A 25,899-nucleotide genomic window follows, 5' to 3' on the forward strand; every position below is an offset into this window, starting at 1 on the left:
TCACAGCTGTCATCCGCCATCTTGCGTCGCAAACCTCAGTGCTGCACTCTTTAGCTAGATACCTTTGAAATGTAGTGGCGGCAAATTCCACGTGCTCTTGCTTGGAAACAAAGCCACGTGCAGCTGTCATCCGCCATCTTTAATCCAGAGAGCACCGTGCTACCCTCTTTAGCTACTTACCTTTGAAATGTGGTACATCACAGCTGTCATCCGCCATCTTGCATCGCAAACCTCAGTGCTGCACTCTTTAGCTACATACCTTTGAAATGTAGTGGCGGCAATTTGAAAAATTCTTTATGCTCATGTTTCGAAACAAACCTATGCGCTTTTTTGTCAGCTATCATCCGCTATCTTTAATCCAGAGAGCGCCGTGCTGCCCTCTATGTGGTGGTGGTAAATACTACACGCTTTACAAACCCATGTGCTTTTCTGACAGCTGTCAACCGCCAGAGAGCACCGTGCTGCTCTCTTTGTGCCGGTGATAAATTCAATGTGCTTTTTGACAGCTGTCATCCACCATCTTGCATCACAAACCTCAGTGCTGTACTCTTTAGCTAGATACCTTTGAAATGTGGTGGCGGCAAATTCCACGTGCTCTTGTTTAGTAAACAAAGCCACGTGCTTTTTTGACAGCTGTCGTCCGCCATCTTTAATCAATAGAGCACTGTGCTGCGGGTAATTTCGTCAGCTGTCATCCACCATCTTTAATCCACAGAGCACCGTGCTTTTCTCTGTAGTAGCGGGTAATTTGAAAAGTTCTGTTAGCTGTCATCCACCATCTTTAATCAAGAGAGCACCGTGCTGCCATTTTTAGTTGAACTGTGGTTGCGGCAAATTCCACGTGCTCTTGTTTAGTAAACAAACTCACGCGCTTTTTGTCAGCTGTCATCCGCCATCTTACATCGCAAACCTCAGTGCTACACTCTTTAGTTGAAAAATGGTGGCGGATAATTTAAAAAGAAAAATTCTACAGCAGCCATCTCTCGACGCTAATTGCACAAGATGGTGGCTATACATGACTCCTTAAATGTGCTTATGCGAGATGATCGCTATACATAGTTTCTTATGAGACACCCTTGGGATGCTTGCGCAAGATGGCGGTTATACAAGGCTCCTTATGAGACACCCTAGGTATGCTACGAGTTGGCTACGCACTGTGCTTTCTTGATTTTCGTATGACATATATCAGTGTATTTGCAATTACTAAGCGTCTTAGCAGTGCGATGAACGAGTTAGCTACGCGGTATAGATTTTTTTATTTTCGTACTAAGCAAATCATTTGAAATGTTGCCGAGTTAGCTATGCGATATGTGCACAGTGTGTTTTTGATTTTCATACTAGGCAAGTGATAGGCGAGATAGCTATGCGATATGTGCACAGTGTGTGTTTTACACTAGGTAAATCATTGAAGTTGTACTTTTGCTCTGAACACATCAAACAATGTTCTTACAGTGTTCAATTCTAGTCTTGCTATATTTCAATCTAATTTTCTTAGAACAAAGGTATCCCCTAACATGTTGTATCGGATCACATGTTAAGGTTAACGACATCGAGTGCAGTGTTCGATTCTAGTCTTGTTATGTTTCAATCTAATTTTCTTAGAACAAAGGTATCCCCTAACATGTTGTACAGTGTTCGGTTCTACTTGTTTAGTGATCTGAACACATCAATCAATGTTCTGATCACATGTTGTATCGAGTGCAGTGTTCAATTCTAGTCTTGTTATGTTTCAATCTGATCTTCTTAGAACAAAGGTATCCCCTAACATGTTGTACAGTGTTCGGTTCTACTTGTTTAGTGATCTGAACACATTAATCAATGTTCTGTTCACATGTTAAGGTTAACGACATCGAGTGCAGTGTTCAATTCTAGTCTTCTTATGTTTCAATCTGATCTTCTTAGAACAAAGGTATCCCCTAACATGTTGTACAGCGTTCGATTCTACTTATGTAGTGTTCTGAACACACCAAACAATGTTTTAATCACATGTTGAAGTTAACGACATCGAGTACAGTGTTCAATTCTAGTCTTGATCACTTATTTTGTGTTCTGAACACATCAGTCAATGTTCTGATCACATGTTGTATCGAGTACTGGCTGTCTCATAAGGAGCTGTGTATAACCGCCATCTTGCGTCCGCCATCTTGCGCAAGCATCCTTAGGGGTGGGGGGGGGTCTCTAGTCATCTTGTGCAAGGATCCTTAAGCCGCCTCATAAGAGCAACCACCATCTTGCGCAAGCATCCCTAGGGTGTCTCATAAGGAGCCTTGTATAACCGCCATCTTGCGCAAGCATCCCAAGGGTGTCTCATAAGAAACTATGTATAGCGATCATCTCGCATAAGCACCTTTAAGGAGTCATGTATAGCCACAATCTTGTGCAATTAGCGGCGAGAGATGGCTGCTGTAGAATTTTTCTTTTTAAATTATCCGCCACCATTTTTTAACTAAAGAGTGTAGCACTGAGGTTTGCGATGTAAGATGGCGGCTGACAGCTGACAAAAAGCGCGTGAGTTTGTTTACTAAACAAGAGCACGTGGAATTTTTCGCCACCACAGTTCAACTAAAGATGGCAGCACGGTGCTCTCTTCATTAAAGATGGCGGATGACAGCTAACAGAACTTTTCAAATTACCCGCTACTACAGAGAAAAGCACGGTGCTCTGTGGATTAAAGATGGCGGATGACAGCTGACGAAATTACCCGCAGCACAGTGCTCTATTGATTAAAGATGGCGGACGACAGCTGTCAAAATGCACGTGGCTTTGTTTACTAAACAAGAGCACGTGGAATTTGCCGCCACCACATTTCAAAGGTATCTAGCTAAAGAGTACAGCACTGAGGTTTGTGATGCAAGATGGCGGATGACAGCTGTCAAAAAGCACGTGGAATTTGTCACCGGCACAAAGAGGGCAGCACGGTGCTCTCTGGCGGTTGACAGCTGTCAGAAAAGCACATGGGTTTGTAAGGCGTGTAGAATTTACCACCACCAAATAGAGGGCAGCACGGCGCTCTCTGGATTAAAGTTGGCGGATGATAGCTGACAAAAAAAAAAGAGCTTAGGTTTGTTTCCAAACATCAGCATAAAGAATTTTTCAAATTGCCGCCACTACATTTCAAAGGTATGTAGCTAAAGACTGCAGCACTGAGGTTTGCGATGCAAGATGGTGGATGACAGCTGTGATGTACCACATTTCAAAGGTAGGTAGCTAAAGAGGGCAGCACGGTGCTCTCTGGATTAAAGATGGCGGATGACAGCTGCACGTAGCTTTGTTTCCAAACAAGAGAACGTGGAATTTGCCGCCACTACATTTCAAAGGTATCTAGCTAAAGAGTGCAGCACTGAGGTTTGCGATGCAAGATGGCGGATGACAGCTGTGACGTACCACATTTCAAAGGTAAGTAGCTAAAGAGGGCAGCACTGTGCTCTCTGGATTAAAGATGGCGGATGTCACCTGCACGTGGCTTTGTTTATCTCACGCTAGTGAGGTTAAGTTGGTAGCACTAAGGTTTAGGCCCGCCAAGATGGCAGCACTGCCGATGACAGGTGACGAATTTTACATCTACTACGATAAAGAGGGCAGCACAGTGCTCTGTGGTTTAAGGATGGCGGATGACAGCTGTCAAAAAAGCACGTGGCTGTCCAAAAGCACGTGGCTTTGTTTACCACGCGCTAGTTAGGTTAAGTTGGTACCACTAAGGTTTAGGTCCGTCGAGATTGCAGTACTGAGGTTAGCGATGCGTTGTTGTCTGTTAAAAAGCATGTGGCTCTCAAAAAACACGTGGCTTTCTTTACCTCACACTAGTTAGGTTAAGTTGGCACTACTGAGGTTTAGGCCCGTCAAGATGGCAGCAGTGAGGTTAGCGATTCGTTGTTGTCGATGACAGCTGTCAAAAAGCACGTGGCTTTGTTTACAAATTCAATCTCCCGCCAAAATTCAAATCTCCCGCCAAAATTCAAGTTTCCCGCCATAATTCAAATTTCCCGCCAAAATTCAAATTTCCCGCGGGAGGAGGCCGCCGAATCCCTGTATTATACTACTAATGGATAATATGAAAAGGTACCTACCACCAAGTTAATTTTAATAATAATAATAAAAATAATAATAATTTTAGTAAAATTAAACGTGACTACTAGTGATTGCTCGGCGCACAGTTCAAAATGTACCGTCACAAGGGAGATAAACTACCCGAAAGAAAATAATGAAATAAATAGAACAAGATGTCAAAATAAAATTTATGACAAACACCGGAAAAATATACAAGCAACGGGCAGTAATAAATTAAACGTAAACACCAGCACGTGAAGCACACGCAAAAAGAGCAGAGTAAAATAATTAAGAGGAAAAATAAAATGAGCAATGATTAAAGCAAACCAAAAGGTCACCAGACAACAAACACCATGCCCAATAGGGGCTCCAAACAGCAGTCCATATAACCACTATGAAAGAACACACATCACGCCTCGCAATGATATGTACAACAAAATACCGAGGCACACACGAAAGTAGAATAGAATATACTTATCAAAAAATAATTAAAAGCAGGAGTTACATAAATGAAGACAACTACATTACCATATAATCCATAATGAACAATGCCCCGAGCAACCACGACACACACCTAAAATTAACACTACATTTAAACTAATGCAATATTCAGATTTACACTACACCATTTCCTTTTCAACAACTCTACGGTACTTATTTACTATCCTCGATCCCTGAGAGGGATGCATACGTGTATCTTAACCAATAACCGTTATAACAACTTTCATCTTGCAAGATGATATCGGAGACATTAGAAAGAGTCTTTCTCCAGTAAGTTCAAATGGCAGATAGCCGTTTGCGAACTCCCCGCCCAGCGCAGCAGCAGTCAGTCTAGCGAGCCGTGCGCCCTCTGTCTATCATCGTTCAAACACACTACAACTTCCACTGTGCGCTGGTAGATGGCGTTAAGGATCACTTTCCAGTCTGTTGAATACACACGTTACCAACATTGAAATATTAAATGCGCCGAGCATTTAATATTTGAGTAATTTAGTGATATAATGCACATATACGAAGACGTACACAGTCAGATCCAAATGGACTTCACTAATGATGTAATTAGAAAGGCCTGGTTTGCGGGATGTCTCATCAAAGGAATACAGAGATAAAGCGAAAGAAGCCGACAGTTTGCACGAATTCGAAATTCTCAATAAATGTTCCCGCGAGAAATCTAGCATCCCTCCGCTCCCAGTAAGTCGAGAATTGCAAAAAGTTCAGAATAGTCGGAAGTCGGGAACGGGAACGGGCGAAGTTTATACTTCAAAGTGGTTTGCTTATGAAGCAATGAGCAGGATGATGGGAGGAAATATGCCTAATGAAACTGCATTTCAAAATTGCAACAAGAAGCAACAGTGGCAATAACAAAGGCCAAATCCTGTTCATCTTTTTTTGCTAGTGGCTCTACGTCGCACCGACACAGATAAGTCTTACGGCAACGATGAGAATGGAAAGGCCTACGATTTGGAAGAAAGCGACCGTGGCTTTAATTACGGTACAGCCCCAGCATTTGCCTGGTGCGGAAATGGTATTACCACAAATTTATATAATGAACTACCTGTATATAGACAATGGAAGTCAAGTTTAACATGTTTTTTAAGTGTGGACGGAATGTTAATGAAACAGTATTTAACACTTAACATTTAATATGTTGATGGTGTCACTGGTTAACATTTGACACTTTTAACATTTAACATGTTGTTGTTAAATGTTAATCAGTGGAGACCGACCTTAACGGTAGATTTGCTCTTCCTTCTGATGTAAAAACTGGGAGATCCGTCTCCTTGATTGTTTGTTGAAGGGAACAGTTGTGCTGATGTAAAATTTGTAAAACAAAAAAAAAGGAGCTTTTGGCTCATGATGTAAATTGTTGTTTTCTCTAATTCTGTTACACAAGCTCTCGAGCTAGAATTGTACCTGATCTATTGTTAATTACGTGGCAAAGTATTAAGTTTTTAAGGAAGGTATAAGAAAATAAATAAAACTTCCTATTTTAAAGTTTAAAATCAATCTTTCGATTTCCTTGTCTCCACCCATTCATGCCCGCACCTTCATTCAGCTCTGTGATCCACACAATCCCCGGAACAATAATGACAGGTAAAGCCCATACCCAAGCTGTTCCTTGGAACGCAAACCAATGGCGTTCCTCACATAGTGGTACTAATCACAGAGACCAGTACTATCGTGGTGTTCCTCACATAGCGGCACTAATGACAGGTAAAACCAGTGGTGCTCCTGGAACGCAAGCCGATTTTGTTCAACACATAGTGGTACTAATCAGAGGGACTCATACAATCCCGTGGTATTCCTCGGATTGCAAACCCATGGTGTTCTTCACATCGTTGTAAAATTATAGGGGACCCATATTTTACCGCGGAGTTCCTCACATAGTGGGTACCAATCACAGGTAAAACCCAGACCCGTGGTGTTCCATGGAACGCGGACCCATGATATTCCTCACATAGTGGTACTAAATAGAGGGGCCCGTAATCTACTGCGGTGTTCCTCAGATAAGGGTACTTATCACTGGGATCCATACTATCCCGTGGTATTCCTCACATAGTGGGTACTAATGACAGGTAAACCCCAGACCCGTTCTGTTCCTCGCAGCGAAAGCCCACGGTGTTCGTCACGTAGTTGTACAAGTCTGAGGGACCTGTACTATACCGTGGTGTACCTCACATAATGGTGCTAATGACAGGTAAACCCAGACCCGTAGTGTTCCTCACATAGTGATACTAAACACAGGGACCTCTGCTATCTCATGGTGTTCCTCGCAGAGCAAACACATGGTGTTCTTCAAGTAGTTGTACAAGTCTCAGGGACCCATACTATACAGTGGTGTTCCACGCATAGTGAGTACTAATCACAGGTAAAACCCAGACCCGTGCTGTTCCTCGGAACGCAAAGCCATGGTGTTCCTCATATAGTGGTACTAATCACAGGGACCCGTACTATATCGTGGTGTTCCTCACATAGTTGTACAAATCTCAGCGCCCCGTTCTATCCCGTGGTGTTCCCCGCAACACAGGCCCATGATGTCCACAACCAGATGCTGAAACACCCGAGCGAGGTTACCCTCTTTTTCTTTCTCCCTGGGAATCTCCAACCGAATCGGGGCAAAGGGTTGGCTTCTGTCATAGTGGTGGGTACTATACATGGGTTCTTTATACACATAGTGATTCTCCAACACACAAATGGTATTCCTCAGTTAGTGGTACTAATCACAAGGATAATGGAACTAAACACATGTAATTTGGTTCAAAATTCAGCATTCATCGGCCTCGTCCACCACCCACAGAGGTTGGTGTGATTGGTCCGCGAGAGCTATTTTATTTCACTCATGTCGGCCGGCAAATCAGGTCGGACCCACCTACCCGCCTCCTGGGACGCAGCACGTGGGAGTAACACCTCCCCCCCTGCTACGACAGCGTAGTAGGTTCGTGGTTAATCTGCTGTAATGTGATGTCGTCTATCCCTCCTGGCTTACCGCTCTTACAACAGTCAATGGCTGCCATACAGAAAAGCCGCATAAGATGTCTAGACTCTAATTCTTCTGAACGTAAAATTTTGAAGACTGATGGCGAGATTTACCAGTTTCTACGAGCTGGCGGGAAATATGTTTAGCTGTTACATTCGCATGACCCTCTATAGCTGTTGGGTCATAACTGAGACGGTTAAGAAACCTCCAGGTTTGCTGGCTACACTTAGATCTGCCTGCAAAATCGCTCCTGTTATTACATATCGATTTTAAGAAATCTTCCCCAGCTTTGACGGTATTGGAGCTCAAAGAATCGTTGTCAAATAGATCGCAAGTGTTTCTCAATATTTCCCTACATTCTGTATATTGTGTGCAGCCTCAGGGATTTGTGATACGAGAACAATGCTTCACGATATTTACATAATCATAATATGATTCAGGAAAAGGCTCTATATTCAGAATGTTCTCGTCAAGTGAAGTCACAGTCAGCCTTCTTAAAATGATGTATTATTCGAATAGGAACGCAGATTCTAACGATTTAAAGATAAGACGTATAGAACTAAGACGAGGCCACAGAACTAGATGCAAATAGAAGATTGTGGTGGTGTTTAGTAAATTCCCAGTGGGTCGCAGACTGAACGCTGAAAGGCATAACAGTCTGTAATGAAGACGTATGTATGAAAAGGAACTGTCTCCGGTCAGATTGCAGCATATATCTGGCATATAACAAGACGATGCTGGATTGCTTGTCCCACTGATTTCGATGATAACTGAGATACGTGTTTCCTTACGCAGATACTGTAAGTTAATATCTGGATTATATCCATGCCTCCATCTCGCACTGTTGAATGTCGCTGGACGTTTGTTATCATGCTGTAGAAATAGATCACACGAATCTGCACATTCTACCTCAGCCTCTCCGCTCTTGTCGGTACTGGGTAGTCCGGTGTTGTATTATGACTGTTGAAATCACCACCACAAACTTCACATATTAATGGTGGAAGGCTTCACCAGTCTAAATACAGTACCTGGTGGCTAACTAATTGCGCTCTACTGTGAGAGTTTCAATGTCATCACGAGAGAGGATCTGGATATTGGATAGCACTGAGGGTGTTCAGCCACTAAACCCATGCACTTGATTTTTGGACGGCGAAGATTCTAGTTTCGGTGAGTTTCCTGAATGTATTTTATTAGCGTATGGAGAAAATTGTGAGGGTATATATTTCTTGTTGTCTCTCATATTCTTAGAATTAAGTCAATAATACGGTCTAAAAAGCCAAGAATAACGGCGAAAGGATTCGTCGTGCTGACCACACGATTACCACTCGTAATCTGCAGGCCTTCGGGCTGAGCAGCGGTCGCTTGGTAGGCCAAGGCCCTTCAAGGGCTGTAGTGCCGTGGGGTTAGGTTTGGTTTTTAAGTCAATAATAGAAATAAAATAATCAAAATGCAAAATATTATTATGCAAACTTGGGTAAAATAAACCACTAAACCCATACATACTGAAACAGGAACGCCCGTACTTCAGTTTTGTGGAGAGCATGGATAACGCCAAGGCGTGTACGGTTCATGCTTTAGAGAGTACGAGAGAAGGGTAGTGAAATGAGTTCATATTTCAAGTGGAACTTGCAGTTTATTAAAAAATGCATAGAAATTATATCACCTTTAACAGACGAATAGTTGGAATGTCCTGGAAGTGAGGAAGGCGTCGTTCTGCGGCGTCGGCGTCGTCCCACGTCGTCAGCGTCGGCGTCGTCCCACGTTGTCGGCGTCGCCGCATGGAGGTTGTAAGGCCTTGATGTTGAAGGAGACTCGAACCTGGGGCGGTCGTCTGATGATAGTGAAGCGTGGAATATTTGTTGAGTTTTGTATTCCACTAAGTCCTATTAAAGGAGCAGAGAAATGTAGAACTTTCGCACAGAATGTCAATGGAATCTGACACGACACTTCTCTAACGCACTGCACTGCAAATTATGGCGAGACACTGTTTAGTGGGCGAACATTTTCCACCGGGAATGGTGTTGGACGCACATTTGAAAAAAGAGATGAATTCAAAACCACAGTTCAATGAAAATGATTAATATTGTTCGTGCAATAGTCACTGTCGAACGTAAAGTGATAGATAATGAAAATAAACTGGAATTTTCTGAGATACAACCGTTTACCGCTTCACGTAATCTCATTGCAAAAGAAAATAAATTAAGTCCTCACGGACATAGTCTTTGTACTCTTTGTAATGAGCACATGCAATGTTCTAGCACACGCACACGTAGAAATAAGTTAAAGTTTCTGCGAAGACAGAAAGGAAACAATTTATGACACAGTCTTGTGAAAGAGAACCAAGTTCTATTACGACGCAGTCTTAACAAAAATCACGTAATTTCTCAGAGATAACTTTTCTACTGAGGAACAATATTACACGTAAATGTAGACACAGTCTTCATGAGGGGAATTAACATAGTCCCTTGACAAGAAATAAAGCTACCGTATTCCACGAATCAGCTCTGTCCTTGAAAGGAAATATCGGCACAGTCTTATGAAAGTAAATGTTCGCACAGTTCTGTGAAATGGATTGACACAGTTTTTTGAAAATGAAGGTTGGCACAGTTTTATGAAAGGAATATGTCGACACTGTTTTCTCACGGTGTAATTGACACAGTCTTTGAAAAAAATGTAGGCACTGACCTTTACGAAGCAAAGTGACACTGTCCATAAAAAGAATCTTTCTTTTATTAGGGAACAATTTTACGAAATAACCTAACACAGTCTCTTGTAGAGGAAACAACTAAAGCACAGTCTTTATGCCCTAAGTCCTTTAAGCACAGTTTCAAAATATCAAGTGATTACTGTACAGTCTCTCCAATTACACAATTTACGAAACGAAATAATGTTACTCGGCTCGACAGACCGATATTATTAGTGAATAATCTTTCGCTTACACGCAAAGTTAGAAACACTCGTATTGCGTACTTTCAAACCCCTGTCCTTTACCGGACAGAGTAACCAACTGTATCACATCAGCGAGACGACTGGTTCATGACGAAGTACTGTGACACACTGACACACTCTGATCTCTTCGAGGCTGGCGATCCCCTAATATTACTCAAGTTCGGACGGCGAGACTGAATATATGAGCTTAAAAACATTCATTTCCCGGGCATTCTTCCACCGATTTTAATGAAATTTTGTGTAGTAGCATTTGTTGACCAGGCCCGCAAGGTGACGTTCTCGAAATTACGATTTAACCTTCCGTTCGTGATGAAATGCCATAGAATCGAACAGAACTTTTGGTGTGACGTCGCTTGGCCTTGGCAGGCACTCTGTAGCAGGGCTGGCTTGCATGCTGTCACCCATGATGCCCGCGCACTCGGCGCTCGTTTTGAATCCATACAGTCGGGTGTTAGTACGTTCTTCTCAAGAAATACATGAACGCGAATGCTCCCAGGGCATTCCCGTTTCCATACAGAGGATGACAACGAGCAGAAAATGAGAGCTGATAAGTGTTAAATAATGTCTGCGTATTCCAGAAACATCTACAACATATTCCGGTGTATTTTGCTATGTGTAGGGCTATTTGACCTTGTATTATTTTAGGGGAAGTTTACCACAATTTCAAATATTAATTTTTGTTCTGAGAAGACATGAGGCGAAATATACGGTCCTTGCGTATGTTAGAAGTGTCAATTTGTTATAACATAAATTTTGTCATACTTTTCCTCAGGATGGGACGTTAAATTTATTGCATTTTTCATCAATTTTTTTCAGACGTAATGAGGAGCATGTTTACAGGAGAGCAGTGAAATTTAGAGGAATTTTAAGTACGTTAATTTCAGAGATTTCATTTCTACTTACGTAGAATCAGTTGTGTATGCAAATTGGAAAGTTTTGTTCAAATTGTAATAAGTAAATGCCAATAATTAAAATAATTATTTATTTATTTGGCGTATGGCTACATCACTAAAAACAATTAATATTTACAATAATTATTTCATACTAATAACAATAATAACTGATTCCATCCAGCTAGTAAGTTGAGGATAGGGGAGAGCTCGATTTTAATCTACCTCAGCAGTATAACTAAAGTATTTAGCATTAGTGGTTGCCTCAAGACATTTTCTGGCAAGCTAGTTAATCATAAAATTTATATCAAATGTTTGGCCTTCAGAAACAGTCTACTTATTTCATCCAACAATAGGAAAGAATGAATACAGTCCCTGGAAGAACTTCAAGCAATTGCATCTAAAATGAATCCAAATCTCATATAAAAAACCTGATACATGGAAAGATCTCCTCGATACTTACACAAACAAAATCTTGTAACTCAGTTTGATAAATTTACTCAGGTAAATAATTTCAAATACTTGGGGTAATCATCCAACCATCTGTATTAACAGAGAGGGATTTCTATATTACATGTAAGCCATAGAATCACGTGGAAAATGTAAAACAAAAAACCAATATCCTGGAACGCAAGATTAAAAATTTACAACACCGTAATTAATCCTGAAGCATTACGCACGTCAGAAACCTTCATCATTAGAGAAATATAACTACCTAAAATTATTCGAAAAGAAGAAAGAGAAGTCCTCAGGGAAAGCTTTGGCCCAGTAAGCATAGAAGTAGTGTGGATGAACAGGACGACTCCGGAATTATACAAATATACTGAGAAAATATCAGATACAAGTGGAAAAAGCGATTGAAATTTGATGGCCATATTCATAGAATGTATAATGAAAGAGTCACTAGAAATATATTTAATAATGCCTCCTCACTAAAAGTCAAGAATAACTGGGTAATCAAAATAGAAAAAAGACCCTTCAAGTAATCAGCAAACCAGATTAAATTATATGGGACACGCCTAGCTTTAGAACGTTAGTGAACATATACATTTTTGCTAAAAACCCAAGGTGAGAACACCACTGCATGGATGGAAGAACGGATGAAAAACACAGCGAGGGAAGAAGAGAATCTGGGTAGGGAAGAAAGCACACTCATCTTCTAAACAAGTACAGTCGCGCTCCTTAGTTGGGCACAACATTATGAAATAATAATAATAATAATAATAATAATAATAATAATAATAATAATAATCAATGAAATGAGTAATAGTTACTATCCATGTGGTATGCTTTATTTTGTGACAGGTCAGTCTGCGATATATTTGACAGAAGATGACAGCTCGTTGTTTGGTCAAATGAGGTTTGAGGTCGATGTTGAAAGTCGGTGTCATATGCGTCTGGAGTACTGTATTTCCAGGTGAAGTGAGAAACTTCGTAACTGTCCATAACTGTCGGTGGTAGATACGGTCTATTTTTCCATATAGTTATGAAACCATGTGATTCAGTTAGTGAGACATGTTCCTAGTAGATATTCCAGAGTTAAAAGTGAAGAATGCTCGAAGGAAAATCGTCAGGGCAGAATGTTTTGAAATATGGTAAGGTCCATGGTTTGAACACTGAATTGGGTCCTATATCCACAGGGATCATTTGTTCACCTAATAACTCCATTAATACCAGTGACACTCATATCATATTCCACAGATACCATTAGACTCGAGTTCATTCGTGATGGCAATAATGCTGACTGATAAATTGTCTGATAATACAAGGATTTGGATGTAGATTTGTGCTGTAGTAATAGGCAGTCAGTGGCGAGATTTGTTTGCTCACTTGTAAGCCAGCAGAGAGCAGCAGGCATAAACCTGTTTGATGAGATAACAGGTGTTCGCATTTATATGAGACAGACCCTGTTTCGAATAAAAGGGTGTGTTACAACCTGATTGATGTTAAAATAAACAGGGAGTTATTTGAATTTCATTTCTATTGCATAGGAAAGTGATAAGAGTGGATTCTCAGTAACAGTTCTGAACATTTAAATTTGTATTCCAGTTTCGATGTTTCCGTAACACAGTCATAGTTCATATTCCCACTGAGCATTTAAATAATTATTTTGGTGTCAGAAAGATGTCCTTAAATATTTACGATTTCCACTTCTTGATATGTTCGTAGTGCAGCTATGTGTTAAGGATTGTCGATGGCGTGTCCTCCAGTGGAAACGTAGGATGGTGGGTGAAGTTCATGGAAGGGATTCTTGGAATTGCTCGGCCATGCTAGGGCCGCGAAATGATGTAGCTAGCCAACTACCCCTCAATGAGAGGTGAGTATTCTAGTTCGACAGAGAGTCAGTACCACATGGTGTTCCATATGATGTAGTAGCACTCTGTTATTAGTCCATGGGATACCAATGATTTATGGCCATGTTGTTCAAAGAGAATTTGTAATATTTCACATGTTTGTATTTTAGTAGGACTATATAAGTGGACGTAGTTGAAATCCATGACCAATATTGTTTAAGGGTCACCCATGAGTCGAGTATATTTTTGAATTTGATTGAACGCTATAACAAAATGATAGGATGGGTGAAATTGTAGTAGTATAGGATTACTTTTCACAGGTTTTCATAGATTTATTCCAATCACCGACTTCAGCTTGTTGTTTTGGTTTGTGATATAACTTCATACATTTAATATAAATAATACTATTTTATGTTGTGTAATATTACACCATTAATTCACTGGCACTTGAAGTCCTCCTATTTTGGAGTGTCACTTTGGTCATCAGGCACATTAAATTAACTTCAGTGAAGGGTCACTTTGGTCATCAGCCACATTCAATTAACTTCAACGTGGGGTCACTTTGGCCTTCAAGACATTTCCTTAACCTTAAACACTTACTATATTGGATGACCATGATAAATCACTGAAGTGAATTGGAGGTTACACAGATTTAATTGAAGGTCCAGGTAACTCGTCCTATGCTGATGGTCAGTTAGTGGACATCCTAAATTAAAAATTGGTCTGGAGATCACTTCCTGATATTATGCGATCGAGAAATCGGAAGCATATTGCACAGTTGTTTATAGAGCTGACTAAATTGAATCTCATGGTGTTTTTTATTTATCCACAAAATGGTTTTCTGTAAATAGCCCTTCAGACTTTGTTTGTGGTGGATATTAATTTGATCCTGAAGTCGTCAAGCTGCAGTGTATTATTACTGTCATGGTCTGCAGACAACTGTTTATGGCTATATTTATAAATACACCCGCTATCATATTTCGTTATTTTTGATTGAATAAACATTGTCAGATTACGTATGCTTTTAATTTAAGTAAGTAGGCCTTCCTTGATACCGGATAGTTATGTCTGGAAGTGACCAAGTTTGATTAACAACCCCTGAGGCTCAAGAGTTAATGATTCATGCTGAAAATCTGGAACAGGCAAATAACAGTTTGACATGACTCCCTATGTCTCTTCTACACTTCCAACGTTTAGTTGTAAGAGATTTGTACTGACTTATGTGAGGTTTGATTAGATAAAATTGAGTGGCCGTTACTCTGCCACCCAGTAAACGAAAATTGATAAACATTTGCTAGAGTATACTACAGCTGTCGACATACGAGTCCTTACTTACAGACGCCTCCTCGAAAACTACGTGATCTTCATGAATAGCCATGGGCACTGAAGTTTAATTTTCAATTTGCATTCAGAACACGATGACAGACACAACATTATCGTAACAAGAGCCGAGGGAGCAGGTACAGTTTTGAGCTGCTGGTCTACTCATAATTAAAGTAACACACCAGTGACATGTTGGAAGGGGAGCACAGGTGTGCTCAGCTTTCAGCAAAAAATTCTTCAACTGCATAAGATATTTGACATGGTTCGGTACTTATTTATCCCCTTGAATTGCTTATTCAAATATTTTAATTTTTTAACCTGCACTTCTGGTCTTTTACCACTCGCCTTTGTCATATGATTGTTCTGTGTTCACTCGGAATACCTCTTAACCGCGCATGTGGATGAATCCTCAATGTGTGTTACTGAGCACACTTCTACTGACGTCCGAAAACAGAAAAAGTGTCGTGCATGGCTTAGAACAAGCGGGTGTCACATATCTGTGATTGATGAGGAGATAACTCATGAAATATCCTCTGCTCCTTTCGCACACGGGCATATCATTATGTGTCCTGAGAACTGCATCTCAGAGAAAATGGCAAAAAGGGAAGGACCACACTCCGGTGTACATCACGAGTTGTGCCGAAAAAGGTCCGTTCTGGCTGAAGAACTTATTACTTCTCTGCTGTGTGCGATCGCATGTGCCTGGCTACATCTTCAGAAATAGAAGGTCTCGTAGAACTCCGAACACTCGTGCAGTACTTAATGGGACATAAAGCAAAATTATATTATTACTTAATCCCGTGCGCCTTCATCCCAGCGTGACGTAACGCTAGTGCGCTGTCTCGCCCGTGTGTACCGACAAATTGGTGCTGCGTGCGATTTGCCACAAAATACGGAGCAGTGCGCCATCTCCCCAGTGAGGTTCACATGTGCACCAGTATGTTAGATTATTCCTTGAACATTTTATCGCACTCCTCTGCGAAACATGTGACCTTGCCGCGGTGGGGAGGCTTGCGTGTCCCAATGAAGCAGATAGCCAAGCCGCAGGTGCAACCACATCGGATGGGTATCTGTTGAGAGACCAGACTACGGAATGGTTCATCGAAAGGGGGGTAGCAGCCTTTCGGAAGTTGCAAGGGCGGCAGTCTAGATGATTGACTGATATGGCCTTGTAATAATATTCAACGTGGCTTAGCTGTGTTGATACTGCTACACGGCTCAACGCAACGGGAAACTATAGCCGTAACTAACTCCCGAGGACATGCAGTTCTCTCTTTATGAATGATATACTGATGATGGCTTCCTCCCGGGTAAAATATTCCGGAGGTAAACTAGTCCCCCATTCGGATCTCCGGGTGGGGACTACACGAGAGGGGGAGATCATCAGGGAGATGGATACTGACATTCTGCGAGTCGGAGCGTGGAATGTTAGAAGTTTGAACCGTTGTGGTAGGTTAGAGGACCTGAAAGGGAAGATTGATAGACTAAATTTAGATATAGTTGGTATATGTGAAGTACGTTGCCAGAAAGAATGGGAATTTTGGTCAGGCAATTACCGAATTAAAAACACAAAATCAAACAGGGAAAATGCAGGAGTTGGTTTAATAACGAATAAGAAAATAGGGCAGCGCATTGGTACTACGACCAACATAGTGAAAGAATTATTGTCGTCAAGATAGACACCAAACCAATGCCCACCACGATAGTGCAGGTCTATATGCCTACTAGTTCAGCGAATGATGAGGAAATAAAAAGAATATATGAAGATATAGTAGATTTAATACAATATGTAAAGGTGACGAGAAATGGGAGACTGGAATGCAGTGGTAGGCCAAGGAAGACAAGGTAATACAGTCGGAGAATTCGGATTAGGAAAAAGGAACGAAAGAGGAAGTCGGCTGGTTGAATTCTGCACTGATCATAATTTAGTCCTTGCCAGTACTTGGTTCAAACACCACAAACGACGGCTGTATACGTGGACGAAACCTGGAGACACTGGAAGGTATCAAATAGACTTCATTATGATTAGGCAGAGATTAAGAAACCAGGTGTTGGATTGCAAAACTTTCCCAGGAGCAGACGTGGACTATGACCACAACTTGTTGGTCATGAAATGCCATCTGAAGTTGAAGAAATTGAAGAAAGGAAAGAATGCAAAAAGATGGAATCTAGACAAGTTGAAGAAAAGAGTGTGAGGGATTGTTTCAAGGAACATGTGGCGCAAGGACTAAATGAAAAGGCTGAAGTAAACACAATAGAGGAAGAGTGGATAGTCATGAAAAATGAAGTCGGTAGGGCTGCTGAAGAAATGTTAGGAAGAAAGAAAAGATCTACTAAGAATCAGTGGATAACTCAGGAGATACTAGACCTGATTGATGAACGACGAAAATACAAGAATACTAGAAATGAAGAGGGCAGAAAAGAATACAGGCGATTAAAGAATCAAGTGGATAGAAAGTGCAAGGTAGGTAAGGAAGAATGGCTGAAGGAGAAGTGCGAGGATGTCGAAGGTTGTATGGTCCTAGGAAAGGTAGATGCTGCATACAGGAAAATCAAAGTAACCTTTGGAGAAAGGAAATCTAAGTGTATGAATATTACGAGCTCAGATGGAAAGCCACTTCTAGGGAAAGAAGACAAAGCAAAAAGATGGCAGGAACATATCCAACAGTTGTATCAAGGTAAAGATGTAGATGATTTGGTTCTGGAACAAGAAGAGGCTGTTAATGCTGATGAAATGGGAAACACAATTTTGAAGTCAGAGTTTGACAGAGCTGTGAGCGGCCTAAATAGGAACAAGGCACCTGGAATTGATGACATTCCCAATGAATTACTGACTGCCTTAGGAGAAACCAGCATGGAAATGTTATTCCATTTAGTTTGTATGGTGTATGAGTCAGGAGAAGTCCCAAACGATTTTCGTCATAATGTTGTTATACCTATTCCCAAGAAAGCCGGTGCTGACAGGTGTGAAAACTACCGCACCATTAGTTTAGTACGGTATCTCATTCCTGCAAAATTTTAACACGTATTATTTACAGAAGAATGGAAAAACAAGTTGAAGCTGAGTTGGGAGAAGATCAATTTGGCTTCAGAAGAAATGTAGGAACACGTGAAGCAATCCTGACTTTACGTCTGATCTTAGAGGATCGAATCAAGAAGGACAAGCCCACGTACATGGCATTCGTAGACCTAGAAAAGGCACTCGATAATGTTGATTGGACCAAGCTATTTAAGATTCTGAAAGTGATTGGGATCAGATACCGAGAACGAAGAATTATCTACAATCTGTATAAAAATCAGTCTGCACTAATAAGAATCGAGGGCTTTGAAAAAGAAGCAACAATCGAGAAAGGAGTGAGGCAAGGCTGCAGTTTGTCCCCCTCCTTTTCAATGTTTACATAGAACAGGCAGTAAAGGAAATCAAGGAGGAATTTGGAAAGGGGATCACAATCCAAGGAGAGGAAATCAGAACCATGAGATTTGCCGATGATGTTGTTTTATCTGCGACTGCAGAATATATTGAGAAGCTGGTGAATGGTATGGACGAATCTAGGGTAAGGAGTAGAAGATGAAAATCAATACGTCCAAAACCAAAGTAGGAATGCAGTCGAACAAAGGCAGGTGATGCAGGAAATATTAAATTAGGAAATGAAGTCTTAAAGGAAGTAAATGAATATTGTTACTTGGGTAGTAAAATAACTAACGATGGCAGAAGGAGGACATAAAATGCAGATTAGCACAAGCAAGGAAGAGCTTTCTTAAGAAAATAAATTTGCTCACTTCAAACATTGATAATGGAAGACCTGTGTGTGGAGCGTGGCATTGTATGGAAGTGAAACATGGACGATAACTAGCTCAGAAAGAAAGAGAATAGAAGCTTTTGAAATGTGGCGTTACAGAAGGATGCTGAAGGTGAGATGGATAGATCGAATCACAGATGAAGAGATACTGAATCGAATTGGCGAGAGGAGATCGATTTGGTTGAATTTGATGAGGAGAGATAGAATGATAAGACACATCTTAAGACACCCAGGACTTGTCCAGCTGGTTTTTGAAGGAAGTGTTGGTGGTAAGAATTGTATGACCAAGATATGAATATAACAAGCAGATCAGAGCAGATGTAGGATGCATTAGTTACGTAGAAATGAAGAGGTTAGCACAGGATAAGGTTGCATGGACGGCTGCATGAATCCAGTCGATGGACTGATGACTCAAACAACAATGAGCACCTGTGTGCATTGACACTCGTGTGCAATGATGGATAGACTTTCTGGACGAAGATTTGCCACAGACATTCTAACAGTAGGCTACTCGTCTGTATGCGTCTGCTTGTGTTTCGAGAGTGCAATTCTCCCGGAAAATTGCATAATACAAAGAATGTACCGGTGTGGCTACTCGCCCATGTGACATGCTGGGGTGTCATTCTGGATGAAGGACTTGCCACTTCTTGTCACCCATGTCTCCGCAAGTGACGTGTTATGTGGGATTTAGAGCTGAATGACTTTCCACAGACATTGCAACAGTATGGCTTCTCACCTGTGTGAGAGCGCACGTGATGAACTAGAGTGCCTTTCTGGTTGAAGGATTTGCCACAGACATTGCAGCAGTACGGCTTCTCTTGTGTGTGTATCCGCACGTGTTTCAGGAGTACACATTTATCTTTGAAAAGCTTTCCACAGATATTGCAGCAGAATGGTTTCTCATCTGTGTGAGTCCGCTTGTGAACTACTAGGGTGCATTTCTGGATAAAAGATTTTCCACAGACAAGGCAGCAGAATGGCTTCTCACCAGTGTGAAAACGCATGTGATAAACTAGATTTCCTTTCAGGTTGAAGGACTTGCCACAGATTTCACAAAAGTATGTTTTGTCGCCTGTATGATCCCGCAGGTGAGTTGTTAGATAGGCTTTCCTGCTGTACGACTTTCCACAGATATTGCAACAGAAAGGCTTCTCTCCTGTGTGAATGCGCATGTGATGAACTAGTGAGCCTTTATGGCTGAAAGATTTGCCACAGTCATTGCACCGGTACGGCTTCTCTTGTGTGTGTGTCCGCACGTGTTTCAGGAGTACGCTTTTTTCGTTGAAGAGTTTTCCACAGATATTGCAACAGAACGGTTTCTCACCCGTGTGAGTCCGCGTGTGAACTGCTAAGTGGTCTTTCCGCGTAAAGGATTTTCCACAGATATTGCAACAGAACGGTTTCTCATCTGTGTGAGTACGCGTGTGAACTGCTAAGTGGTCTTTCCGCGTAAAGGATTTGCCACAGGTAATGCACCTAAAACAACGTGCTCCGCCATCAGGAGGATGATGATCTGCGTTGCTCACTTCGGGTCTCGACCTACAGTGACAAAATAAAAAGCACATGACCAATAGTTCAACAGCAATTTCCACTACAACTCTCACACAAAGGAATTGCTACTGAACATTTCTCTCACTGATAACCCATCAGACTTCCTTACTCATGAACATCACATTCCTGAGAGTAAACCTCATCTGAGGTCAAATTCAGAGAATAGTCTCACATTTTGAAAGCTCTCACTTGTTACGAGAATGTGGTGAGTCTTTTCTCTCGAATCACGATATCCTGCGCAAGAAACTACTGACGATTTTGGAATGTGCGAGCTCATAGACAACCTCAATTAAAGAGTGCATGAGAAGTTGTCCGGAATAAAAAGGAAAAATGCAATCTCTTTAATCTGGCACACATTTATCTCTTGAAATCTGAATACATCTGTTCTCCTGCATAAAGTACGGCATGTGGTTTGGAGTTTTGATCTTCTTCAACCACTCTGCGCTTTGTGGCAAGCAAGTAATAATTTTTGTAAATACCCTTGTTGCTGCGGTAGTTTTAGAGAATCAGTATTGCATATTACTAAAATTGAGATCATTGTCAGCCGAGAGTCACCAAATCTGCTGAACCATGGCTAACATTCATGAATGTAATTTACAGTCACGGAAACATTCATTTTTATTTGTACATTTTTATCATATCAGCGTGGCATTCTATTACATCACAGTGTGTTTATTTCTAATTACATAGCTCTGATCTGCAATCAACTGACCGGACCTAAAAATAGAATGGCTTTGGTAGTAGTGTTTTATTACAATGTTCTGATATCCCGAATTTGAACCCAAATGCAAGCTATCATCTCACTGAATATTCTAATAGTGTTCTTTTAACACCACAGTTAGAAGGAGCATGAAATTCAAGGCTTGAGTCAAAGTTCGAGAGGACAGGACGTTGGATATCACTATAGTGAATATTGGGGCTATGTGAAAGGAAAGAGATTCCTTTTATTTGAAAAGTTCACGGACAAAGTGATTATTTTGAGTGGAATGATAAGAACATGGGTTAGCATCCAACCCTGTGCCTGTCTCCCCACCACAGATTGGATCTATATACTTTAGGAAAGAAGAGCAAGAAATACAAATTTCTTGGTTAATGTGAGATCAGGAACATGGGAAAAGTCGATCACGCAGGGCAAAATACTTTGTAACATGAAATGGCACTTCCCAATCAATGCTGTATGAACTGGGTTTGCATGGCCCAGTCGAATGCATGGCTTCCTCACAAGCAAAGTAGTGGGAGGTTTCACCATGTGTTGTTACTGCACTCTTAGGAGAAAATAAGTGGACAAATAAAAGTAGGACAATGATTCCATATACGACAGGCTAGACTTCTTGATCACCTAACAAGATATTGATGTTGACACCACTAGACAACAGGGGGCAGAAAAGATGACACTGGATTGTATTGGCATATCACCAAGCAAAAGGTGCAAATGTCTGTGGCCATTGTTCTTTACGTGACTATGTGATTTTTGTCACATGTGATTTATCAGGTTTACAGTTAATTTTTCAATAAAATGGTATTTCACTTTGCCCTGATAATCATTCTGCATGAACCAGCTACATTGCTGAAGCACGTGGCGCGTCCCAGGTAACGGATACGGGTTCCCACTGGCGTGCCGGCAGACTTCAGCGAAATATAATAGCTCTCACGGACCAAACAAGCACTAAGTCCTCAATGGCAACTTTGGCGCACATCAAGACGTTCGATACGAAGCAGTTGGCAGAAAAAAGGTACTGTGCCTTTTGGAAGTTAATGCAGAAAGGAGCGTAGTGTTTCTTCTCTAGAGGAGCGGCTACAAAAGCGTCTGTTCCCCATGTCCGGAGTGGTGTAACTACCTGCTGTCAAGAGCTCTAAAATACTTCAAGGCAAGCCGGTCGTAAAATAATAGTGACACATGATTACAGAAATATGTCCCATAGAATCAGAACCATGGTTAGGGCGTCCTCTTGAAGGGATGCACGTTGGCAGTGAACAGTCAGCATCAAAAGTATGCAAGGGTTACCGTCACACGGCCTGTGACGGCTAAGCAAGCGAGTACCTCCATTCTGTATCGCATCACTGAACTATACCTGGATGAAGTAGCAAATTACCCACAGCACTTGAGATAAGGCATATAGGCATCTGTGAGGTGCAGGAAAAGGATGGAATGGTGAAAAGTCATGCGAAATGGGATGCGATTACTAACGGATGTACAACGGAAGTCGAAGAAGAAATAATGGTGTTGGCATTGTTATATCAGCAAAATTTGACGGTACAGTCTCCGATGTGCAAAAGTATGACAATCGCTTGATGTAACTCGTCTACATAGGGGAGAGAAGGAAATGCTAATTTTTCAGTGGAACGCTCCAAAACTGGCCAGGGCGCGGAAACCAAAGATGCGTTCTGGGCACTGCCTTACAAGAAGACCGCTGACTATATTATCGTTGCTGGTGAAATGAATGGACATGTCGGACGGAGGAGACAAGAACACACCGTCCATGCCGCAAATAGATATGGACGGAGGAACGACGATGGCCAACAAATTCCTGATTATGCAGAAAATGATAATCACAAACACACGGTTCAAAAAGCATGATATTAATCGTCATGTACTACAGTGGCTCCCATCCAACTCACATTGACTACGTCCTCGTCAGACGAAGGAATCTCAAGGATGTTCTAGAGACAAGAGTTATTCCTTACAAAACCAATGCGATGCAACCTCTACCTGTCACCTGCAAGCTGTGGATAACGTTACCAACAGCCCCATGCTTCGCTGGAAATGGATCAAATGGGATCAAATGGTGGCGCATACAGAAGGAAGCCAACGTTGTTGCATAAGTTAAATTGCCACAAATCACCGTAGATGAAATGAGCCTGACTAAACTGAAAGACGCCGCACTCTCTATTCCTGGAAAAAATAAGTCAGGGCGACGACAACGAAGGATTAACTATGACATGTGGATTCGGAATGACGATGTTAAGTGTGCAGCACAGTTGAAGAAACATCTGTACCACGAGTCTCTTGCTTGTTGGAATGCCTACAAGGCAGCCACTAGTAAAATGAAGGAGATTGTTGCTGTGAAAAAAGCAAACCGGTAAGCAGGACTATATGAGAAACTTGACATGCACGAAATCGAGCGGAATATTTACCAGATAGTCAAACTGAGGCATCGCAAAATGGAAGAAGTGCAACGTTTTATCAATGAGGAAACAGAAGATTTGCTATTCGACTGGCGGTAAGCGCGAGTACACTGGCGGAATTATTTTGACAAAATTTCAATTCTGGAATTTCCATATTTACCAATTCTCATCACCTCCGCTGTTGAAGGGCCAATGTAGGAATTTGACGTCACCGCTGAAAGAAATGAAACCAGGGAAAGTCATCTGTCCCGATTATCTACGGCAGAGTTTTGTTTCTCTAAATGGGGGAAGCAGCAGTATGGTTAAAGCAAGCTTTTCTCTAAATGGGGGAAGCAGCAGTGTGGTTAGAGCAAGCTTTTCAACCAGATCATGAAAGAAGGTCAAAAACCAACAGACTGACGACGGAATAGCCATTCAAAGTAAGGAAAGCCCTGCCGATTTTGATAATTACCACCCGATCATACTTCTGAGCCACGCAATGACAGATTTCGAACAAATCTGCGACAAAAGGATTAGCAATTTAGCCAAACATACAACAAACCAAGTTGGATTTGTGTAAAATTGTGGCGTAATAGGAGCAACCCACGCTGCTGGGCTGTAACTTGAGAGACGCTGTGAAAAGAATAAGAGGCTGCATCACGACTTCCCGGACCCTGTAATGGCCTTCCATCGGGTACCTCATAACCTAATCAGTCAGCGCTACAAGAACATGGGCATTCCAGTGCACCTTGTTGAGAGGGTATAACTGCTCTACGAAGAAACAAGGAGTTGTGTTCAAGCTGCCGCAGGAGCGTCTAATGAATTCCGCATAACTGTACGAGTCCACCAAGGCCCTGCCTTACCACCACTGCTGCTCTTTCTTGTGATTGACTCCATTACATCAGACCTGCACCATCCAATACCATGGACATTTCTCCATGCAAATGATGTCATTTTGGCTAAAAGGAATAAGCTTGATCTCCAGCGTCAAACAGAAGACTGGAACAATCGACCAGCGCAATATATCCTGCGCCTCAACAAAAAGAAGACAGAATACATGACATTACATCGTCGAGAAGTTGGAAACATGCAAGTTGACGGTGAAGATATAGCACGAGCAGAGAAATTTAAGTATCTTGGCTCCACGATCGCTGATGATGGCCGACTTACAGATGAAGTCAACTTAAGGATATACAAAGCCTGACTGAAATGGAGAATGACAACAGGCGCCCTTACGACCGTCGAATGAAGGACCATCTACAATTTAAGATCTACCGAACTTATCCGTCCTGTCGTCTTCTACGGCAAACAATGCGTGGCCAGCTAAAGAGGTAGAACGCCAACTAAGCATCATTGATACGAAGATGCTTAAGAGGAAGGCTGGCATAACAAGAGTGGATCACATTTCAAATGATGTTACAGTAAAACCTCGTTAGTTCGAAGCCGTTGGGATGCAAAAATCGGACTTCAAATTATGCGATTTCGAATTAACCACCAAGTGTTAGTTCAGATATGCCAATCCTTGCCGCGTCACCAAATATTCTTAAGACCTGTTACTGCATGCAACTAACTTAGATACAGAGTTTAAACGTTTCAAATGCCACTGAAAAAATACACAGTTTAAACATTTCAAATGCCACTGAAATTTTTTTTCTAAAATGTATCCAAATAATGCTCTTGGACAACTCACTGACAAACATAACCTCATGCAATGAAAGGGAAGATAGTATGATTCAAAGACGAGAGGAAATGAATGCTAGCTCCCCTGTCATTTATTCATTGAATTACTGTGCTGTATGCATTTTAGATGTCCTGTACTTGCAAGGAAAGTACGTACCCGATGTCCTCAAAACACTGTGACGGGAGAAAGTTTCTCGCTTCAGTCTGCATTACAATTTTACAACACAGTACAGTGACGCTATCCTTGTACGATTTCCCGCTATGGCATCTCTCTTTAAATTCTTCCAGTAATTGCCGCGTCACATAGTATTCTCAGACTTTGATTCACAGTTTAAAACTTTCATATGCCATGGAAGAAGCTATTTCCAAAAAGTATCCCAAAAGGTGCATTTAGGTTATTCAAATAATGCACTTGGATAAATCACTGGCAAACATAACCTTACACAACAAAGGAAAAACACATACGATTCAAAGAAGAGGACTTATTATGCTGGCTCCGTAGTGAAAATGTTTTATTTTTAGGTTTACAGTACTGTTTGCATTTTTAGATGCCTTGTAATAGCACGGGAAGTGCCCGACACCCTCAAAACATCGTAGCTTATCAAACTTTGCTATGACCAGGAAAGAAAGTCTCTCACTACAAGCGCGTTGCAACACAGTACAATGACCCCCACCCTTATACGATTTCCCAGCTTGCACCCTCTCCTTTAAAACTAAGTCCATTTGAGCTTGACATTTAAAAATGCAGTTTCATTGGCATTTACAATATTGTTCGGTGCGTA

The sequence above is a fragment of the Anabrus simplex genome, chromosome X, assembly GCF_040414725.1.
Source record: "Anabrus simplex isolate iqAnaSimp1 chromosome X, ASM4041472v1, whole genome shotgun sequence".
NCBI classification, from domain to species: Eukaryota; Metazoa; Arthropoda; class Insecta; order Orthoptera; family Tettigoniidae; genus Anabrus; species Anabrus simplex.